Raw genomic sequence first — 24,259 nt, forward strand, 5'->3', positions numbered from 1 at the left:
ATCCACTATACTTTCTAGCACATTGAGAGAATAATTATCAATTCCTGATAGCGAATGTCTGCATGGGGTAATAGCACGACTGTATACTGTTCTTGCTTCTGTCGACGCCTCCATAAAAGCCAACAACGCATACGTGCTGCATTAGGGGCGATTGTATGCTCTCCACTATTTTATAGGCACGTCATTAGCTAAAAAGGAAAGTAGCTAAGTAGCATCCGGTGTGACATCTATCATGAAAGAAATAGTAATCCTTCTGTCCTACCTGCCCATACAACCCTAAAACTATATTGCCATTCCGAGAGAAAAAAAATCATAAACGCCAGAAGCAGCACTCTTTACCCCCAAACGCTGTAAAGGCTATCAAATTCTCTCCTATTACACCAAAAACGACGATTCTTTATGCATCTTGGCGAATAATTGCGGTATGTCGGTCTCCGTGATGCAGTGTGCTTTCTAGGTGACATATACATGTTGGCTCGCATTGCGGCACTGTGGCCACTGGTCATGTTAGTTCAGCGCCCTGATTATATGATACGAAGGAATTATATTATAAGAATTTTTTATTTGTACCGTGTCTGTGGGTGCACTGTGCATAATAAAGCGTCTCTATACGACGAGGTGATTAACCTTCTCCGAATATGGCATTTTTAATCTGCGAAAGGGGAATAAAGCACAAAGGCAAAAGTACGCCCCCTTGTATACTTCTGAAAAGACACAAGAAACAGAAAAGCTGAACATAAACAGAGAAGGATAAAGAAAGCACGACGAGGGGAATTGATGCAGCACTGTACGGAAACAGTTGAGCGAGGTAAAGGCTGCTGCAGCTAACCTGCGTTTGCAAGTCAGGGACTCCGAAACTGCTACGTTATTATTTTGGAAACGTTAGTCATTCCTTGCCTCTCATGTTTGGGCTTTTTCAGTCTTCCGCGAGAGGTTTGCGAGCTTCCACAATTCCAAGTAGGCCCAAGCAAAAGACGCAAAGGAAAACACGAGACCGGATTACACATTCAACGACCGCAGCTCCCGCGTGGCTATAAAACATAGCAAAATGTTTTGAAAATGAGCGCCTCATTCGGCGCTTTTTGCTGAAAGCGAAAGAAGAAGCGAGCAGGCTTACTCCGCAACCCGGAGCGAAAAAATATCCTTTCCGTGTGTTTGTAGCTCTCGATGAGCTGCAGGGAGGCTTATGAGATAATCTGTCCAAAAGTTAATGAGGCCGTTATTATCCTGTGTTTCAATGATAGCAAAGAAGGAAAAGTGCGAGTTCAAGTACCTCGTCTGAACGTTCAAGAGAAGGGTATAGCGAAAAAAAAAATGAAACTATCCCTTTCGTTCGCAGCTGTATTCCGAATTGATGAAGCATTTTTGGTTAGATGTTAAGGGAACGTTTCCTTTCACAATAAGCCTTTTTTTTTTCATTCAACTCCAGCATTGCCAAAGGTATTAATCAAAAAGTGCTAAGCAGGTAACGGCAAACCTAATTACCAACATAACTCAATATTGCTTGCCTTGAAAATAAATCAAAACTGTCATTACCTCTCTCATTGTTTTCTTTCCTTACTGACATTTCAGAAGAGCCTGCGCCAGCATTTTAGGAACTCTGCAGAGAAAGGCTTGTCTGCACACAGGGCTCAAATCTATGCGTCTCCGTTACTTTGTTACCATGTACTTCATCTCCAAAAGCCTTCGGGGTCTGGAGCTACGCTTATGACATTTTGCTTATATTCCAAAATGTCTCTATCTTCATTTTACGATGACAAGTGTCGGAAGTTATTGGAGCCTGGTTCGGACAGAGCCGTCCACGCTGAGTTGAACGCGTTTTTTTAAAGGTAAGCAAAAATTACCGAGGGCACTTAAGGGACTCGCATGCGAGAAATTCGGGAGCATTGAGTCCCATTTTATTCCAATTATATTCATATTACATTATAATTATATTCGAATTTTAATCCAATTCTATTATAATTCAATCTTTATTCTATTCTATGCTTTTGTAATTGGTGCAGTTGTAATCATTAGGACCGATTATTACTAATTAAAATTTCTTGTCTTTTCGCCGTTGGTGACGTCAAACCATTTCGACCAGTTGCTAGCTTTTTATCGCCGCACACTTTTGAGCAACGCTGTGTTCTCGTATCGGCAAGCCCTATAATGCTTTCACATTAATAAACAAATGCAAACAACGCTTTCATTCTGTCACCTGTGGAGTTGCCAAATCTCCACACCAGAGAGTACAAAAGGTATACGAATGAAGGCACAGCAGAGCTACCAGAGCAAGCGGACAGCTCCGCCAAGCGGCCCAGCAGAGGTCGCTGCGCCTATACACGTGCCCGCCGCAAAAGTGGTCGTCGCGGTGCCCCATTATAGGATCTCCAACCGCTTCCCATTAACTTGAGAGCTTGCAGAAAATGAAACATGCGGGCCAATTCAGGCTTGAATGCTTCCGGCAAATCAGCTTGGGAGTTCGCGGCAAGTGGTCGCCTCGGCTGTTCTCGGCTCATAGTTATCGATTAAGAGGCGGTGGAAAAGTAACGCCAATTTCTGGCTAATGGCAAAACTGCGAGGATGTTGCACGTGGTAAAATAACAAAGAAATCACAATTGAACATAAAAATCAGCGTTGGATTGAAAACTGACGAATTGTAGCCTCGAACGTAAAGTGAATTTCACCACGATAATGAAGTGTAGCGCAGAACGTGCACGGCTAGGCAGTAAAAATAATAAAAAAGAGCACGTATTTGCTCCTAGCGCTGGGGCTTTCTGCATCACACAATGCATAAGTAATGGCGGAAATTCTTCAAGCGCTCACCAATCGTTTAAAAAATGACGTTTCGTTCCCGGTGCTTGGTGGGCGCTTGAAGAATTTCCGCCATGAACATACCCGATCAGACGGGTTTCCGTCGAACCCTGGATTTCATTTCAGTGCATAAGTAAGAAACCTTGTGGTTGGTCTTGCTGCCTGACAGCGGGTTGCCGATTACTAGAAGTTCAGCTCTGCTGTGAAGCCCGCAAAATGGTCGCGTCAATAATAATTCAATAGCTTAAGCGAAAGGGACGGCCACGGGATTGCCTTTTAGGGCGACCTCCGTGTGCCTTTCTGCTGTCGTTCGATACAACCACCTCATAGTTTCTGCCTCTGCTGCTCGGAGAATGAATGCATGGCTGCCGCAAGGGGACGCTGTGTACTGTGCACGCGGTACAACATAAAGTGACGGTGGTTCATTTGAAGGCGCCAAAGGTACAAAATTAGCAAAAAAGATGATTACAGGCATAAAACACAACGCAGCCTCGATCTGTCAGAACATTTTCAAGGATGCGCAACCTTTCCTTCACTTGATACTCAAATTATCAATAAACTGTTTCAATTAATATATCTGATTTATTGAAGATTTCAATAATTTTTTATAAAACGATAATAAGAATAAAACTTTATTATATATTTATTTCTTAATACTGTACGACATAGCAAAAGGAGATTAATACAAATCAACTAGTGTACGCAGCCACAAGTAAAACGTAACACAAACCTAGGACAAGCAACTCAATATTAACAAATCTCCAGAACACAGCCCTCTGCTCTACAAATACAGGCATCAAGAGCAAATCTATTTCAAAGAGATTTACCGACTGACGTTCGCTATAATAATTTGCTTTTCAGGCCACTGAAAACAGGTACGGCAGGCGGAGGGATCAACAATTTTCGGATCGTCTGCTTGTAAAAAACCTGAGGCGGGTAATTCAATTCAGCTATTGTCCTGAAAAAAAAAAATACTATTTAAGTTAGTTCATTCGGGCCGTCACGGGTGCAGCCTTTTTTTTTTAATGAGAAATTCGTATAACTCAAGAGGAACTCCATTTTAAATAGGGATCTGTTTTAAGCTGAAGTAATTATTGAGCAGCACAGATCAGAACTTTCACCTGACTACACTTTTCGTTTTGAAAGCCCATTAAGGTAAGTTTATTTCTCGTACCATGCCAGTCACGGAATAAGTAAAATGGTGTCTTGAAAAAATGAACCTAGCCGCCTTTCTCTGAATTGTTCAAACTTGTGAACTTGTTTTTTTCTGATAGAATCACATACTAAATGACGCTCCCATATTCATGTCAGACGTACTAGCGTTACAGAGGTTGTTAATTTTGCTCATGTGTAAGCAAGCCTCAGTTTCCTTTTTCTAATAAACCACACTCTCGTTTCCGCTTTTGAACGTATTTTTAATATGTGTATCCCAGTTTAGGCTTCAATATATAATGACACCTAGATATTTTAAATGGTTGTGACGTGGTTTGTTCTGCGCGTCTATTTCATATGCAAAGAAAATATATTTTTGGTTTTGTTTCTCACTATAATATGTGAAGTTTTGTGTAACTAATTTTATGTTGGGCTTTGCGCAAGATTGATTGTTACGTTTTCGAATTTCGCGCGAACTGGTCTTCTTGCTTCGATATAGCCGAGTACATTAAACGATAACAAAAAAAAAATAGCCGGATTGTAATATGGGTGTGTTGTGTTGTGTTTTCTGGAAAATAGGCACCTAAGGGCATCATGCGTCAAACGCGGGGCTAAAATAGTTTATTTGTTGTAATAAATCGACTATAATTTACCAAATCTGTGGTCTTTTTTAAAGACATCTGCTTTCTTTAAAAACCTAAATCCTGACTAATCAACATCTGCACTTAAGAGTAGCACTGGGTGAAAAGGATTATGTTCGTTGTAAAATATTTCTTCTCAACGTTGATGTTTTCTGGGCGAGAATAAGATATGATTTACTCTGAGTTCATCTCCACATTTTTCGCATAGGGCTTTGTCTTGTTTTGTCAAAAATATTGTGTCAGGTGCGTGTATCCAATACGAAGACGGCATACCGTTGCTTCTATGAAGTGTTCTTGACGCCTACATAATTTTCATTCTCCCAAGATGGGCTTCACGAAGCACAGTTCACTGTTCACTTCGTTGTTCCATGAAGCCTGCCAGTTTGTTCTCAGTTTATTCAGAGAAAGTTCATGCAATCCTTATGAGGTATGTTTACTTGGTTTATTTCAATATTGCGGGCACAACTACAAGATTCTTGGACATCAAAGTTAATTGGGAGGCAACTGCGGAGGATTTTGAGGCACTGTTATGTAAATATTTAATTTAATGCTCCATCCCTCCGATGCGTAGAAAAATCTTTTAAAATTTGTCCATCGCTCGCATCCAGCAGTTAAGGCAGCCATAGAAAAGCAATGGGGAACGTTTTTGGCGACAGCAAAAACATTAAAAACGAAAAAATGCAAACCCACCGAAGAAAGATTTTGCAGATATGTTGATTGTTATAGCGGAATTTTCTGATATACGAGGACGTTTCGCTCTTAAACAACTTCCCGATTGAAAACGCCCTTCTACAGAATTTCTGTGCATGCTTGAGGCGCAAGCAACAGCGCTCACATTCCCGCTAATTATCAAGTGCTAAAGAACCAAGCAAAACTTAATGAACGGTATTGTGTTTCAGCTTATATCACATTATATACTGTGTCTCCAATTATGGTGTGAACCGCGTTTCTGGAGTGTAGTGCTGTGATTACGCTGAGGGAGTCGGGAGTGTAACATCGGGTGGAAGAGAGACAAGAGCGTGGTTTCAAAAACCCGGTAGGGAGTGCTTACGTGTCGGAATGCGAAAGCACTACAGCCCCTGGGCGCACTGACACCCCCCCCCCCCCCCCCCCACACACACACACACGCACACATGACACCACTCGGAACGTTGTACAACGAACGGTCGCATGACAATTTTGCATGTTGATTCTGAAATTGATTTTTGAGGAAAAGAAATGGCGCTGTAACTGTCTCACATCTAGGTGGACACCTCAATCGCTCCTTAAGGAAAGTGTTAAAGGGTCTGGGAAGGCATACAATTGAAGGTGCATGTGTCGTGGGTTCGAAAGCCTGTCGCAAGCTAGCCTCCAACTTGACTAGCACATGTAGGCTACATGCAACGAGAAATCGTACGACACCACCCGGAACACTGTACAACATTTTGGTGCGAATGTTGTCGGGAAAGCTGGTGCCACATTGCGGTCGGCGAGTGGGGACTATATATATATAGCCTTATGACATGTATATGATTGTCTGAGGTGGCGGTGCTCAGCTTGCTGTGTGCGTCATATGGCCACTTGATGACGTCACTTTAGTTTCTTTTTGCCATCGTGGGATTTCCTGTACGACACACACACACACACACACACACACACACACACACACACACACACACACACACACACACACACACACACACACACACACACACACACACACACACACACACACACACACACACACACACACACACACACACACACACACACACACACACACACACACACACACACACACACACACACACACACACACACACACACACACACACACACACACACACACACACACACACACACACACACACACACACACACACACACACACACACACACACACACACACACACACACACACACACACACACACACACACACACACACACACACACACACACACACACACACACACACACACACACACACACACACACACACACACACACACACACACACACACACACACACACACACACACACACACACACACACACACACGCACACGCACACGCACACACGCACACACGCACACACGCACACACGCACACACACACACACATGGACTAGTAATCCTTTCGAATTAATAATGTAAAAATAACATGGAATCTCACACAGACCTCTGGGGAAGCCCCCGGACGTCTGATGTCTGACGTCTCATACAAGTCGGAAAAGAAACAATCTACATTTGCTTATCTGAAGAGTATCTGTGGTTACTTGCCTTAAAATATTTTCTGAGCAGTACTATTCTTTTCCACATTGCCAAGATTCCTAGGAACACTTTGTAGCGATATATAGCCGCCGCGGTGGCTGAGTGGTTATGCCGCTCGGCTGCTTGCCCGAAAGACCCGGGTTCGATCCCGGCCGCGGCGGTCGAATTTCGATGGAGGCAAAATTCTAGAGGTCTGTGTGCTGTGCGATGTCAGTGCATCTTAAAGAAGCCCAGGTGGTCGAAATTTCGGGAGCCCTTCACTACGTCGTCTCTCATAGCCTGAGTCGCTTTGGGACGTTAAACCCCCTTAAACCAAACCAAACTTTGTCGCGGTATAAAATAGGTTGTCCAGAAAAGTGGGTGTGGTCAGAACAAGCTCTTGTTGAGCACCCTGCCGAGAGCAAAAAGCTGCAAAGGCTTCAAAAAACGACAACCTACTCTCAAGCTACACCATGGTCTCAAATACACGGGCACACTAATATGAAATAATTCCCATCATCCACGGCAGCACAACTGACGCACAGTGAGGTTGCCATCTTGTGCAACCATACCGGCGTGTAGGCGGAGTTGGCGTGCAGGCAATACAAGTGAGCAGCTTTGTCGCGCGCCAAGCAGCGTACAATGCAAATGAGGAGCAGAGGCGACGGAAGGGGAGAAAAGCGTTACGCACTCCTGAGCAACCTGAGGAAAATGAGCGTTACGCTGGACGGCGCCTCTTGCATCGTGTACACTGAGGGCTCACGAAATGTTCAGTAGGCAGTTGCAAGAATGCTATTGAAGATCTTAGAGGATGCTGCCTTTATGTGACAATGGTAGAGACACCTTCATCAATCTGAGTAGCTCAGGTGTAGCAATTGCCGACAGGCTTATATGTTAAGGCTAATATCGCATCTACGTATACACTACTACCACCTTCCCCCTGCCGCTCGACAGAGTTATGAAACGTGGTGTGTTTCGTTAAAGAACCACAAGTGGTCGAAATCAATTAGAAGCACTCCACTGCGGCGTTTAACCCACTTGCAGTCTTTGGAAGTTATGCCCCGTATACCCTAGCATAACCGTGAGTTAGAGTTTTTGCTTTGCACCCAGTTTTTTTTGCTTTTGTCTTTGTTTTCCGTAGAGAAGGCTCGGGCGAAGGCTCGTCACCTTTGCGGTGTACACAGTGTTAGTATAAGCTAGAGCGTTACTGCAAGAGGCGTACTGATTGATCGTGGGCCGAAAACTGACGTGCGCAGCGCAGAGGCCTCGGGGAGTGAGAGTGTAGTGCACAGCACGTACGAGAGGAGTGCTGGCGCTTTCCACCGCAATATACCGAAATGCGGTTTGGTGGCCATATGCGCCAAGCCGATCCCGCTCGTTAGCAGAATTAATGACCGACAGGAGGTCAGAGAAGGCTTAGTGAACCCTCTGCCGAAAACTATAGCATAAAAGGAAAGCGAACCTTGCAGGATACAGTAGTTTCAGTCTGCTGCAACTCGCTGAATGCTATATAATGCCTGGTTATGGATATGGCAACAGCAATGTTTCATCGTGTGGGCGTGGTTCATATTATCTGTACAGCCTGAAAGCACGTCGACATCATTCCTAAAGAAAAAAAATCTTTTTTGCGCGTGTTTCTTTTTTTTGCGTCTGTGCACGAATACCCCCTTTTCGCTAAGCGTTGTCAAAAGCAAGCGAATAATCACTCATTCGGGAATATGTAAAGGAAACTTGCAGCGTCCTATAGTGTTCAAGACATAAAGAAGATTCTTTAAAAAACGCATTTTGGACTTCGTGTAAAAACCGTCCACATACTAAATTACGTTGAAAAGGCGATTTAGGGAAAGAAACATGGTTGCATTGACCAAAGAAAATAGTTTGAAAAAGAAAATGGGCAAAAGCAAGAGTTTATGTTTATGCTTATGGTGGTTTAACGTCCCAAAGCGACTCAGGCTATGAGGGACGTCGGAGTGAAGGGCTCCGGAAATTTCGACCACCTGGGGTTCTTTAACGTGCACCGACATCGCACAGTACACGGGGTTCTATAATTTCGCCTCCATCGAATTTCGACTGCCGCGGCTGGGATCGAACCCGCCTCTTTCGGGACAGCAGCCGAGCACCATGACCACTGAGCCACCGCGGCGGCGGTTATTTGTATCTTTATATCTATTTTGTAATTATTGGAAGATTGTGCTACAATGCTTGGAACTTATAGTCAGTGCGAAAAGGGGGTACTAACCAAGCGTCTCCGCTGCGACCATTAACTGTGCGATCGTTCTGTTTGAATAGCACCGTGTCTTGTACAATGAACCTCGACGCAGGTTGCCTACTAGGAAATAAAACGAAGACGCTCCTCCGAACGCTGATTACACAAATGCTGAATCCACAAAGGTCCGAGAGAGACACGCGGACACTCGTTTTGAACACCTGTCGCGAGTTATCCTCAAACTTGACTAGCAGATGTATGCTATGCGCAACGAGAACTCGTATGACACCACCCGGTAGGCTGCACTGCGCATGGTTGCGTCGAAATCTTGATACAAAAATTCGTTTTTGAGGAAAGCAAATGGGGCAGTAAGTGTTCCACATATCGGTGGACACCTCAACGGCGCCTTAAAGGGAAAGGTAGTCTGGGAAGGCATAAACTTGAAGGTCCATATGTCGTCGTTTCGAATCCCTGTCGCAAGCTAGCCTCCAACTTGACTTGCACATGTGGACTATATGTACTGGTAAAATGGTATGAGACTACCCAGAACGCCGTACGACAAACGCTTGCTCACAGTTTTGGTATGAATGTAGTCGGGAAAACTGTGGCCGCATTAAGGTCAGCCATGGAGTGTTATATATGGACACATGAAATTTTATGTGACCGTCTGGAATGGCTGGGCTCAGGTTGCCGTGTGCGCCTTACTGCCGCTTGATCACGTCACCCTATTTTTCTTGCCATCGCTGGGATTTTTTGTACCATCTGCGAGTACACACACGCACTAACTGGCTAACATACGCCGCCGGATTTTCTGGTAATGTGACTAGTGAGGCTTCCGCCTCAATAACACCACCCTCAAGATAAAGTTCCGCAGGATTTTATACCGCGAGTCCAGTATTAACTTACCCGCCACGGTGACTTAGGTACCATGGTGTTTAGGCTGTTGTGCCCAAGGCCGCGGATTAGAATCCTTGCCGCGGCGAGCGCAATTCGATGGAAATTAAAGGCAAAAAGGCTCGAGTGATCTCTATATAAGTACACGTTATGGAAGCCAAGGTGATCTAACTTTATCCGGAGCCCCCACTAAAGAGTCCCTGATAGGCCACGGGCAGCTTTCGGGCATTGAACCCCACATACCATACCATACCATACCATACCATACCATACCATACCATACCATACCATACCATACCATACCATACCATACCATACAATGCAATCGAGTGTAAAAGTTCGTCCTGTTCCTGTTTTGATCATGAGGAGTGGATTGTTGTTCATGACCTTGTACGTCTTCGTACCGCGCACCGTATTCACTATCTCCTTTCTCAATGGCCTATGGCCTCTATGGCTCTATGACCTCCCGGAAGAGCCATAGACCTCGTGTGGGTCCCGGCTCACTCGCAGGTAGCAGGCAACATCATCGCCGACTACCATACCTGAGAAATGTCAATCCGGGCCGAGCGCGAGCCGGAAGAGCTACCGCACCCGATCACCAGCTTTCGGGACATTACCCGGATGTACCGCGAGGAAAGGTGCAGACTGCCAGAACCACACCCCAAACTCACCAGGCAACAACAGACGACCCTGCGTCGAGCGCAGGCGGGATCGCTTGCGCATCCCGTACTGATGAACCGCATGTACCCTGCGGAACATGGTACGCTCTGTTCTTTTTGCAAACGAGAAAAGGGCACCCTGCCGCACGTCTTGGCAGAGTGCACAAAACTCAAGACCCCCCTCCCCCCTCTTCTTCCCGCCAACACCCACAATCCCCAACCCCTTGAGCGATGGGAGACTTTGTTATCCAGCCCCGCCCTATCGATTCAGCTCGCACTGACGGACTGGGGCCAGGAGGGGCTGGAAACATATGGGTCCCGTAACTAGGGAACCACCCCGCCTGGTGCCTGCGTGCACCACCGATTTATTTCAGGCTTATTAATTTTGATTCATCATAATCATCATCATCATCATCATTATCATCATTATCATCTCCTTTCTCGTTTCAATTCAATGACGCACATAAGGGTGTAAGCGATCCTTTCTTTCTAAGTTTTCAACTCCTAGTCCTCGCGCTGCTAAATTACCCTTTTCGCAAGGAGCGTCATTACGCAACCGTTGTCGCTCCCTGAGAACGCGCACGTGAAATCGTTCCACTGCCCAAGTGTCGCGCGTCCCCTCCGCTATCAGCGCGCCTCAGGGGTACTTACCGAGTGCGAGCAACAAGTTCGTAAAGTTTGAACCGCTTCCAACGCTGTGTTCGCAGCCAAAAAGCGGGAAGCTTTCACGGAGGGACGGGCAAACTTGGGATTTCGCTTTACAAAAGTACTTGGCATGGCCGGTTGAAGGCATTGTCCCTTCTGCGCATTGTCTCTAGATCATTCATTCTTGATGTGCATAAGAGCACTAGTTTTTGTGTTCAGTTTGCCTCGGGGCTCTTATTGCGTGCAGTGATTTGTTTTTTCGATTTTAAGTACATTTACTTTCCGCTCAGGTTCAATTCAAAGCTCTTCCCAGATATGAGTTCGTGGCGGCCGTTGTGTGCGGTTGCAATAGAGTTAATATTAACATACTCATCTTTATTTCGAGGTTCAAAGCATTTCACAACCCGATGCTGCCAAGGAACGGCGCTGTTCGTCGTGGCACTAAAAACGAATTTATGCTTGACGCTGCTCAAAAGTATATGGCTTAAGTTTGCGTTGAGCGGTCTACCAAGCAGCTTGACGCATCATGTGCCAGCATGTCGAAGGCAGTGAAATATTGATACATCAGGCAGCGGTGTTTGCAAGCGTTGTCCTAAATAAACAAAAACTAAAACACAAGAAGTGAGGTTGAGCTGCTCGCTGCATCATAACTTTGGTAAGAAAGAAAAAAAACAGTGCGAACTTGTTCAAGACAATGTTTATTCAAAATACCAAATGTCGAATTATGTCGTAGGTGCTGAAACTATCTTTCGCATCGATGCTGACGAGCTTCCTTGCGCCTCTTGTGCTTCTGCTGAAAAGTTTATTTCGTTTGGAAAGCTTCTAAGGAGTAGGTCTGGTTGGAAAAAATAATTTTACTGACGTCGCTTGCTGGCGGCTTTAGGGCGGCCAAGTCGTACCTGTATCTGCGTTCAGAGAACCCGTCAGTGGCGTGCCAGTCGGTCGTCAGGGCCGTTCTTCTCCCCTAATCACGAGAAGTGCGTGGCTAAAAATAATGCATTATTAAAAGGTAGTTGCAAGACTGATGGTTTGTACCTGGGCCTGGGAAAACCTAAATAACCGCTGAGGACCTCTTTCCTCAATCCCTGAACTTACTACACGACTTGTTCTTTTTAAACCAGGAGGAGGCACTCTTTAGCGTAACTCGAGACATTTTCCTGCTCACAGGCGTGGCAGGCATTTCCAGATCACGCTGATGAACCGTGAATCCCTACACGCGAATCATACAAAATCGGTGTTCGCACAACAAAGGCTGTAGACATGTTTCAAATTTATACATTGAATATGCACCTTTTGCTTTAGTTTTTATTACGGATTGTAGAGATGCGTCTTTCTGTACAGAGAAAATGCGTGTTATACTTCTAGAAGCAAGCCTCGGAAACTGGTATCTCTGAACCCCTCAAAGGGTTCAACGTCATCTTGTTCATTACTCAGCGGCACATTTTTTTTCATTTCGTTCATCTTTATGTTTATAGCCAGAAGCAAATAGAAACTTTGTCGGATGTCTTGAATGATATTTCTAGGTGCTTAGTTACAAAACTCCACTTGATTCGCGCCAAATACGTGTATGTAAGTTCAGGAAATTCATTTCACCAGCAAAGTACGCTCTAACGTCTCTTCCCATTCCCTTCTTGGTTCCAAATCTTCTTCAAATGCCGGTAGAAATAGTTCAAGGCCGCTGGCATGCTTTAATGCTGATGTGTATTTACTTGTCGGTGCTCTTCTGAAATAAATTTCCTTTCATCCCCTCACTGGCTGATGGGGCTTACTGCGCAAATCACATTGAGAGTTGTTCCTCAGCCTTTAATGTTATATTGGAAGCTGGCCGCGTACCTTTACGCGAAAGATTTGTAGGCGTAGAGAGAGGCGTGAAATGGGAATTGTAGGATTGTCTAGTCTTCAGTTAAGCTTCTTTTCTCGTCTCCAGGCCAAGTCCCCTTTCAGGTCAGCATTTCTAGATAATTGCAGCATGGGCACAAAGAGATGTTTAGCACCAGCCAGCCTTCAGTCTTCCTCTACTTTTAGTTCCTCGCCTTAGCTTTCGCTTTTCACGCGGGAGTGCCTTCCGACTCTTTTAATCAGCGTTCAAGTCGTAAGGGCCTCTTTGAAGTGAAGTTTTACGTTACAAATCTTCAGGGATTAACTACCGTGAGGGTACCTTCTGTTGGTGTTTACGTGTTTCGCAAATAAATTCAGCTCCTGTTCTGGTCAACCAAATGGCTACCTGATCAAAATCCGTTCTTGGCGATTTCAAAGACCCGATAAATTGGAAGTAGCTAATGCGGACGAAGGACTAGAGTCAATATAATGGAATTTTCTAAAAGCCAAGATGAAACATCGAGTTGTTTGTTTCTTTACTTTAAGCAAAAGGATTTCTCGCAGGCAGCAGCGCGACCTAAAGCGCGGAACGCAAGCTGGCGATTTGCCGACTTCTTTCTTAGGCATGCGCCGGGAGCAGAGATCGAAAAGGCATGTCTACGGTGACATCTGACGCGCTCGTTTGACAACACGAGAAGCAAGCCGTCGTCAGCCTGCGTGCCTCAGTAATCAAACGAAACTTCATCGATCGTCTGCATCTTCACGCTGATCTTCAGGATCGCGCATAGCTCCCTGTCCGCCACAGAAAACAGCATGCGAACGGCTCTGTAGGGAAAGCATTCTGGGGCGTCCTCTCAGGTTGGAAGCGAGATACGAAAAGAAAGCGCCGTCGCGTTCCCCGCTGCTTCTCGAGACTCCGGGCAACTGAATCGAATGCTTTCATTCCCCGAAGCGAATACTTTTTGGCGAACAATAGCGAAAAGGATTCCGCTGAGCAGCTAAGACAAGAAAAAAAAGGTTAAAAAGCGCACAAACAACGAGAGTCGGCAGGCTCCTGGAATTCGAGAAATCCTGGCATGACCAACCGGGTCGGAAAGTTTCGTACTTCTTTGGTTTGCCCCAGTCGTGTTTACAAAGCGCGGCTTTGTGGAGCATCTCTCCTCTCTTTGTGCGGTGCGTTTATTGGGAAGAGAACGAGATTCCGGGATTACGATGGGTTGCATATAGGCCGCCACCTCTCGGACTATGGCGGCCTCAACGCGGGGCCCCAAATCCGCGTGGATGACGGTCGGGGGAGATTTGCGCCTCTATCCCTCTCTGCTTGCGCGCCCGCAGTAGGAATCTCGAAAGCCGCCGCAAACCTTCGGAAACAATAATGAACGCCATCCCGCGCGATGTATGTCCTTGCTCCAATCTGGATATTAGATAAAATCGTGCAGAAGACGCTACCGGAAAAAGAATTTTGAAGACTAGCAAAAGAGAGAAAAGGCTTTCTAGAAGAAAGCAACCAAGTGTTCGAAGATTCAAGCCGAAAATGCTGTTTAGCGAAACGCCAAGATTCTGCGTTCACCTCGCTTGTTTCACGATAGTAAAATGCGCACCATTAAATATACTGCTCAAGTCGAAAAATAAAAGCAGTAGTATCTGTAGAAAACTTTGAGCCTTTAAAGGGTAAGGTAAAGCCTTTTGGACTGGCTACTGAAAGTGCGCGTTAAAAGCACGCCGAATCCTGTTTGCAAGAGTAGTGAAACTTGAACTTTGAAAGAAGCGTGTATATGTGTTCATTTGCTTATATCGACGTAGCGTCTGCTGCCAATCTGCAACAGTACCAAGAAGGCGTTAAAGCCTATAGGACGGAGAGTGCAGGTAATGCAGTCATTATATCAACTTTCTAGTTGATATATGCAGTGGAGCAGTAGGCGTCTGACATGGTCTCATTTTTCGCGCTCAGGTGAGAGAGAGGAGGCCATGGGACACTCACGCCAAGTGAGGTGGGCTGCGAGAGCTCCACGGTGACGCGGGTTCGCTTCGACGCCCCGGGAGGGCCATCATATGCTGTGCCGCAGAGGCGAGCAGAAACGCGTTTTCGAAATTCTAAAAAAACTGTTATGGTTATTACTAAAATCCAGCTACAAATTTCAAATTAAACCGGGCACCCAATATCTGTGTTACACGGGCGTTTTCAACGGCAGTTCAGTTTACTCTCAGTTGAACTGAACGGCAGTTAGCGGTGTTACACGGCAGTTGAGTTCGACTGAGATCGGGGATCCCAGTTGAACGGCCAACTGACAAGATGGCGACCTACGGACCGAAAAACTTGCCATCTTACTGGTTTGTCTTGGCTCAGTGTGCTTCGGCCCCGCAAATTTCTACCGCAAAGCAAAAAATACACAAAAAGAATTGTCACTATAGTAAAGAATATATACACTACGATCATTTACAACAAGAAAAAAATGCACAGACTGCTTTTTTTCTTATTTACACTTCCGCTCTAGACACGAGGTCATGTTGTTAGAGTGCTAACTGAACTGAACGCGAAGTGCTCGTGTAACAGCTGGCGATTCCAGTTGTGTTCAACGGCAGACGAAATCCTCAACTGGCGGTTAACTGAACTGTCATTGAAAGCGCCCGTGTAACACAGGTATAACTCACCTAAGTGTAATAGTTAATAGTTAGCTATTATAACTCCAGTTAACCAGCTTGCTAGTTGACACAATTGAGCCTGGTTTCTTACGTGCGGCACCACCAGCGCTGCGACGAAGCCAAAACAGGCGTTTACCTAAACTGCCTTGTTGTTAAGTATTATTAAATGTCTCTGCTGCAGTATTCGGTATGTAACTAGTGTATAAGGCGAAAGACGACAGGTCGCAACACTTACAGATGTCACGTAGCTCCTGTATTGGTAGCAAAGCAAATTATATTAAAAAATATAAGCGCGCGTAATGTCTTGAAGAGAAGCGAAGCACTCTAATTGCATTCGATGAAGAATTCTTTCGTTGTGCCCGCAGCTATGGCGCACCAGGAGAGCGAAAGAAGCCATCCTTGCAAAGAGTAGCTGCGCAATATCTATCTGCTAGAAAGTTGATGGAGCGAATGACTGGTGTTTCGAATTAGTAAAAATGCCATGAAGGAAGGTCTGTTAGCTGCACTACGTTTGCATCCTTTCGATTATTTGGCACCACGTTGTCTTGTGCGAGCAGTTTTAATGCTCATACGGCTTTAAAGGCTGCATCTATTCATTTGTTGAAGGTTTACAGATTGATGCTTTGAGTGACACTGGCGCTTGTGTGTCTGTAATTCACGCCGACTTGTGTTCCCGGCTGCGGAAAGTGAAAACGCCGTACGATGGACCCCATGTAACTGCGTTGAGCTAACGACGTCGTCATTCGCCCATCATCAAAGTGCACTGTGCGCGTTTCCTTTGACGGTGTCCGTTACTATGTACAATTCGCTGTGCTGTCTCCTTGCGCTCACCTTCTCAAGGGATTTCTTGTCTTCCCCATGTGCTTTTATTTCTTGCCACGACCGCATCATGCATATGACCGAGAATGACCCTTCCTCTAATGCTCACAACCCATATCGTGGCTACATTGCAGCTGCTGATTCGGTTTTGCCCGCTGGGTGCCACGAACTTGTCATGCTTACATCTGATGCCCCTGTTAGTGAGGATGTGCTTATTGCGCCTTCGGATCGGCAGTTAACCAGGAGAATTTCCTTCCCCTCTTGTCCTGTTCGGCTCGAAAATGGGTCAGCCGTCATCGCTGCCTAGAACACCTCCCGTGAATCTCTTGTGCTCACCAAAGGGACTTCTTTTTCTTGCGTGTTGGTCATTCAGCCGGTCTCCCTAGTCGTGCTTACAGCGCCCTCCTCCCAGCCGCCACCTTCAGCGGACGTTTAACTCTCTGTCCTCCCAGTAGGTCCCAGTGCAGTCACTGACTACGGCATATCTTTGTCGGCAAATTTTTCCAACTTAAATTTTCTTTCCTTTTCCAATAAACTGATTCTGATTCTGATACAATCACCACCAATCAGGACCTCCATGTTTCGAAACGCCAAGAAAGAGTTACTAGAATTGCTTCGCAAGCACCAGGGTTCTTTTGATGCCACTTGTGCTGCCCTAGGAAAGACATCTGTTGCCGAGCACCGCATCGTCGGTGAAGGTACCTCTGTTGCTAGCCGCCCATATCGCAATTTTTTTGTCCGAACGGAAAGTCATAGAGGAAATTGTGAGTCACACGCTCCGCCGAGACATTATTCACCCCTCAACCATCCAGTCCTTGGTCCTCCCAGATGGTGTTGGCAAAGAAGAACGATGGGTCAGTGCAGCTTTGTGTTGATTACCGTGCCTTCAACAAAACAACCCGCAAAGACGTTTACCCTATGCCCCAGATTGATGACTCCCTCGACTCTCTCCCGGCAGCTGAATACTTCTCCACCATAGATCTTCGTTTCGGTTACTGGCAGATTTCCGTGCATGAAGCAGACAAAGAAAAAAACCGTGTTCGCTACTCCCGACGGGCTTTACGAATTCAATGTTACGCCGTATGGACTCAGTAATGCTCCCGCTTCTTTCGACTGTTTGACTGATACATTCTTCCGCTACCTGAAATGAAAAACCTGCTTATTCTGCCTAGACGACATTGCTGTTTTCTCTTCTACTTTTACGTGACCACTAACGCCACCTCGATGAAGTTCTCACGTGCCTCACTTCCTCTGGCTTTCAAGTGAATACAAAAACAAAGAGTGTCATTTTGTCAGGAACGAAATCAAGATCCTGGGCCACCTCGTCAGCCGAGACGGCATTCGAACCAACCCTGACGAGCTTGCCGCTGTCCTCAACTTTGCTCGTCCCCAGCGGACCGAAGAACTGCGCAGTTTTCTTGAACTATCCTCCTATTTTCGTCGGTTTATCATAGATTTCACTGCCGCTGCCGCGCCTATGCATCATCTTCTCACCGCTCGCAGTGCTTTCGTTTGGTGTGAGCAGTGCGAAAGTTTGGTTTATGGTATATGGGGGTTTAACGTCCCAAAGCGACTCAGGCTATGAGAGACGCCGTAGTGAAGGGCTCCTGAAATTTCGACCACCTGGGGTTCTTCAACGTGCACTGACATCGCACAGCACACGGGCCTCTAGAATTTCGCCTCCATTGAAATTCGACCACCGCGGCCGGGATCGAACCCGCGTCTTTCGGGCCAGTAGCCGAGCGCCATAACCACACAGCCACCGCGGCGGATTCAATTCGAAAATGCTTCTCAGGGCCTCAAGCCAGCTCTCACCCCAGACTCTGTCCTGGGCCACTTGGACGACGCTGCTCCCACCATTCCACACACTGGCGCTAGCGGCCACGGCCTTGGCATCGCCTTCTGCAGCGCGATAGTACATCTCGCGAGAAAATAATTGCGTTCGCCATCCACACACTGACGCCTGCGGAACGTAACTGCAAGATCAGAGAGCAAGAATCTCTTACCTTCGTTTGGACAATTAACAAATTCAGCCCCTATCTTTACGGCCGCCACTGGACGGTAGTCACAGATCACCACGCTTTATGCTGGTTGTCTAGCCTCAGAAATTTGACGGGACGTCTTGGCCACTGGGTTCTTCGCCTTTTAGAAAAGATGAAAGTCTTAGCGAGCAACCAGCCGAGTATGGTGAAAGATGGGTAACACACAAGCGCTAACTTGCAGCAATTTATTATGACTGGCAGAAAGAAATATAGAGTCAAGTCGCGATCTCACATTATGCACGCGCAGCCAGCAAAATTATCAGTGACAACGCAAGTATTGTAATTGCTTCAAAGACAGTGCGATAGACGGCTTGGACACACAGATATACCATAAACGGTCGACGAACTCTGCCTCGATGATTTTGCGCGTCAGATGTAAGCTGCTTTCTGCAATAATGGTGCAATCCTCATAGATTGGTGGACAGTTCGATTTCGCACTGGGGTCTTCCTTTGGGCCAAAACGGCGTACTGTACTAGAATCAGAACTTGATTCACATTTCCTACAGGGCACATCGAGGAACCCCCCGCACCTGTCCCTCACATTTCTACGGCGTTCACGGAGGCGATCATTCACACACTTACCACTCTGATCTAAATACGTCTTTCCGCAAGAAGTCGGTAAACAATAGACGACTGATTACGCCTTCCAAGAATACATTTACGACGTTGCCGACAAGTTGGGTTGTAAGCACCAAGGTGCCGATGCCATTTCTCGTTGCTATATTCCGGAGTCTTCGTGTCGTTCTTCTACAGCATCTTCTTCCTGCCACCGTGACGCCGCATCGTCATCAGGTGTTCTGCACATCGCCACCGTCACCGATGCCGCTTCGAACGATTTCAACACACTTCCATCACATCAACGAGCCGATGCATATTCTCATCGACAGCCTCATCGCGGATTCCGACCGTTCTAAATATAGGCTGCGTAAGCAGCTTCACCAGTTCAAATTCGATGATGGTGCGCTCTGCCGCTACGTTTACTGCCCTGACGGCGCCCGCTGGGTTCCAGTGGGGCCACGTGCGCTTCGTTCCCGTGTTTTGAAGGATTTCCAGGATGACACTACAGCCAGCAAATTATGTTTTCACAAAACGTATGAGCGCGTGAAAAGCCGTTTCTTCTGACCTGGCCTTTCCTCAAGCGTGGCTAATTGTGTCGCATCTTGCCCTCTTTGCCAGCGTCGAAAAAGGCCGAATTCCCGTCCCGCCGCACTTCTGCACCCTCTACCATGGCCCGCCACGCCATTCGCCGTCGTCGGCATCGACTTGTATGGCCCGCTTCTTCTCTCCACGCGCGGTTATCGTTGGGTAGTCACTGCCATCGACCGCCTGACACGCTACGCAGAGACCGCAGCCTTGCCTGATGGTTCGGTGCCCGAGATTGCCACCTTCTTTTTGGAATCAATCGTACTGCGCCATGGCGCCCCTCGGGTGCTTCTCAGTGACCGCGGCCGGACGTTCCTATCGACAGTTTTTGCCGGAGTTCTTCAAGCTTCCTCTACAATTCACAAGATGACTTCCAACTACCACCCCCCAGACAAATGGCTTGTCTGAGCAGTTTCAAAGCACCCTTTCAGATATGATTTTCATTTACGTCGGAACTGCTCCCGCAAATTGGGAGGCAGTCATTCCTTTCGTCACTCTTGTTTATATAATTTAGATTTGTAGCGAACCATCGGTTACTCCCCGTTTTTCCTCGTTTATGGCCGTCCTTCCACTACTTTTCTCGACGCCTGCAACCTCCTCCCCGACTGCTCCCCGAGTGGCCCGATGCCGCCACCTTGCTCGCCTTAACACTGAACCCTGCTAGGAAGATCGCAAGAGATGCTACGATGCGACGCACCGCATTGTCTCCTTCCGCCCTATAGGGACGAGGTCTTCCTTTGGAACCATTTGCCCACGCCTGGTCTTTGCGGCTAGTTTCGGCGTCGTTTCATTGTTTCCTACTTGGAGCTTAACTAACTCTCTCCTCTGAACTGCCGCGTCACCTCTATTGACCCTTCTGCACCGCCGTTTCGGCGGGATTGAAACTGTCCACGTCTCCCGCCTGAAGCCTTTTATCCGGAGCACCGCGTCGGTCTAATCGCGGCCAGGCTGGCCGCTTCTAACTGCGCGGGTAGTTAGTGTGACTACTGCATGCGGTTTCGTCCTTTTCACCTATCTGTATGCGACTTCATCCTTCTCACCTGTGATACTCATCGTCATCACTTGGGCTGTCCGCTCGGGGCACGTCTCTGGCTTCGGGTTAGAATAAACCTGGACGGTGAAGGCCTACCTTATAATATACTGGGTGTTTAAGGGAAGGCTCTAAGTAATTCTCAAAAAATAGTTTTTTTTAAGGTAAAAATATTGCTTTTTCAGCATAGTATTACCAGTTTTGCCGGAAACCAGAAAATTGGTGAACCGTTTTAAGTAGTAATTTTAATTAATTTTTAACTATTACAGTTAGGCACCTACTTCGATTTAGATACTTGTAGCCGCTCGTTACTAATAGCCATATAAGTTTTCAGAATTTATAAAACACTGATTACCTTTGTCGCTGTGGCTCGACAAAATTTGGCTTTTTTGACTAGTTACGTGTACTAGAAAGGTTGCTTTGCCTGCATGCGTTTTGAAATCGCATGTATTTTGGCACAATGTCGCCACATTTTGTCGAGCCAAAGCGCCGAGGATAATCGCGTTTTCGAAACTTTAATAATATATATGGCTATTACTATCGACCGCGGTACAAATCTCTAATTGCAACCACTTGCCTATCCCTGATAGTTAAAGAGTTAATTATCAGAAATTCACCGAAATTATCAGAAATTCACCGGCTTTCCGGTGCCCGCCAACACTGGTCATACTGTGCCGTAAAAGCTATTATTTTACCCCAAAAAAGCCTATTTTTTAAAAATACTTAGTCTTCCCTGAAACACGTACGCTGTATATCATATGTATACACCAGGTGTTTCATGGAAGCTGATCACTAATTTTTAAAATTAGAGTTTTTAGGTTGAAGAGAAGCTTTCTGAGGCACAGTAATACCGGTTAGGATTGATGTCATAAAACAGGCTACTCATGCTAGCAAGTAATGTGGTTAACTATGCTCTAACCGTTACCTTTTAACTATTACTGATAGGTACCTGATTGCAAATAGCCATTTGTAGCCGGTCGTTCGATTACTGTCGCCGCTAAGGCTCAACTAATTTTGGCTACATCGTGCCAAAATACATGCGTGTTAGAGAAGCATGCAGGCAAAGTAACCCATCTAGTGCACGTAACTGGTCGAAAAAGCAAAATTTTGTGAAGTCGCAGCGCCGAAGGTAATCGCATTTTGAGAAATTCTAAAAAATATCGCTATTACTAACGGCCGGCTGCAAGTCTGTCATGCAAGCAGATGCCTATCGGTGATAATTAAAAATTAACTATTAGAATTTAGGTATTCACTTTACTAGTAAACAGGATTCGCTGTTTTTTGACGTCCGCCAACCCTGATATTACTATGCCGCAGAAAGCTTCTCTTTATCTCAGAAAGCCTTTTTTTTTTAAATTAGGGATCGGCATTGCACAAATACCTACTTTCCCCTCTAGTATTCGCCGGTCTTAAGTATTGATTTCAATACCATAATTTATTACCGCCTTAAAGGCCCACGTAACATTAGCTTCCACTCATGTTCATGAACTTGACGGAGACCTGATAGTTCTGAAACCCATAAGCACAACAGTTTGATCATGTACAATATTGAGGGCTTCAGTTTATAGCTTGCGCGCTGGCTACACTTAACATCGCAAAAAATCCTTGCAGAGTTTGTCACACGCTATTTGTCCCAGAAAATGATTGACTCATAGCGTGTGAAAATTACACTGACATTATTGAAAATATTTTGCTAGGACGCCGTAGTACCCATCCATTTTGAAATATGGCTTCTGTTACACTGCGGACGACTTCGGATTTAGAGGTAGCGGAAAACTGTGAACGCTTCTTCGTTATAAAAGCCTAAAAGACGGCATCAGCAATTTTGGCATGAAGGTAGGGAAAAAAAGCAATTAAGTTTGTTCACAATTGCTTTTCTTTCGTTTCGAAGAAAGCGAGGAAATGTTGGGCACTTAGTGCCCAGAACCATAAACGACATAGAGAGCCATGGATCCCGATGGGGGAAAGAGAGCACGTAAAGATCAGCTCGCTGTCCACCGACGCTGTCCTATTTCAAAGGAAGTGCTCGTATACCGCACACCGAAATACACCGCCAGATTGCGTGCCTATCCATCCCTCGCTCGCTCCCTTCGCCACGCGCCGTTGCGCACATCGGCCTGTTCTGTTTTGTAATATGACCCCGAGGCTCAGAACGATAGTCTCGATCGATGCTTGAAGACGGCATTGGTGACACGTCTGTGGTCGTTGCAATGTAAAAATAAAAATAGAAAGATGACATGCCACCGTGAAAGGCGATAAGATTCGTAAGGTGCACGGTTACTGGCCCACGAAGGCTCTGGCCTAGCGGTCGCCACGAGCGCGTGGCTATGACGCTTGGTCGAGTCGAGCGGCGTGGGCAGGGGTTGCTGACTTGCCACGTGTATTCGTCGCGTCAGGGCACCTTAAGCTGGTCGTCATCTTTCGTTCGTTGCGATCGTGTCTTTGTCGCCGAGTCGTCGCATGTGGCGGTACGACAGGCAAAAACCTAGAGGGCGCGGCGAGGCTCGGTTTGATCAAGTCAGGCTGGGGCTGAGCCGGTGGCAAGAAGCAGGAACGTTTGGATGATGATTACGGAGGAACCTGCACGAATGTCTACGCGTCTTGAAGCCAAAGAATTTCTTGGCGTGAGAAATGGCGATTACATTACTTTAGCGGCCGGCGGGCCTAGTTCGAACGCTACGGCCCGCATGCGCGGCCCTCTCGTCTTAAGTAATATTATATTCTACAATGGAAGCCTATGGCAAATTCATTGGACTAAATTTCCTAATGCGCTGTTTGAAATATTACTCTCGTGCTAATGATGCGTACATAATACAGCACTTGCGAACGGCGGGAATCCCCAAACTTCACCAACACCGTCGCTTGCAAGTACTGAGGTCAAGTTTACGGGCATGCGGTCTTATCCAAAGTAACTTCACAACAGTAACACAAATAAAAAATTAGTAAGCAGCCGTCTTGTAGGGCGACTGCCATTATTCACTTGATGCTCAAGGTTTAATGACTGAGAAGAACGCATATTCGGTTCCTGTAAAAGGCAGCAGTAAAAGATTATCCTTCAGGTATTCTTTTCACAGTATAAATGTTCATTCTGTTCTCAGATAGTCGTGTCAAACAAGGAAAGTATTACTCACTTTGATCGTTTTGTAAGCCTAAAATCTACTGCCAGCACATTTCATTTGATGATTTATTGCAGCTAGTAATCACTTTTGTTGCATTTCTTGCGCATACTGTCCGTAAACTCGACAGTGGTTGTCCTGTTTACGGCAAGCATGTTTTACTGTGGGCGTTGAGCTAGTACACTGAACAGAATGGTAGGGCCACTTTGTGCCTAGAAGAGTGAGTGAGTGAAAACAAGAAAAGATGAACGTCGCGAAGTTCTACGGTGCGCCTAGGAAGCATGCTGTCTGGTGCTGAAACTTCTTTGTTCTCTCGCTCGGTGGAATATTTTATCAATAGACACTGCTGCCGAGTTTTTGTTGCGGAAATAGCTGTTAAAGATAATTAATTGGACATAAATGTATATTTTTTAAATAGCTCTCAAATT

The sequence above is a fragment of the Amblyomma americanum genome, chromosome 1 (genome assembly GCF_052857255.1).
Source record: "Amblyomma americanum isolate KBUSLIRL-KWMA chromosome 1, ASM5285725v1, whole genome shotgun sequence".
NCBI lineage: Eukaryota > Metazoa > Arthropoda > Arachnida > Ixodida > Ixodidae > Amblyomma > Amblyomma americanum.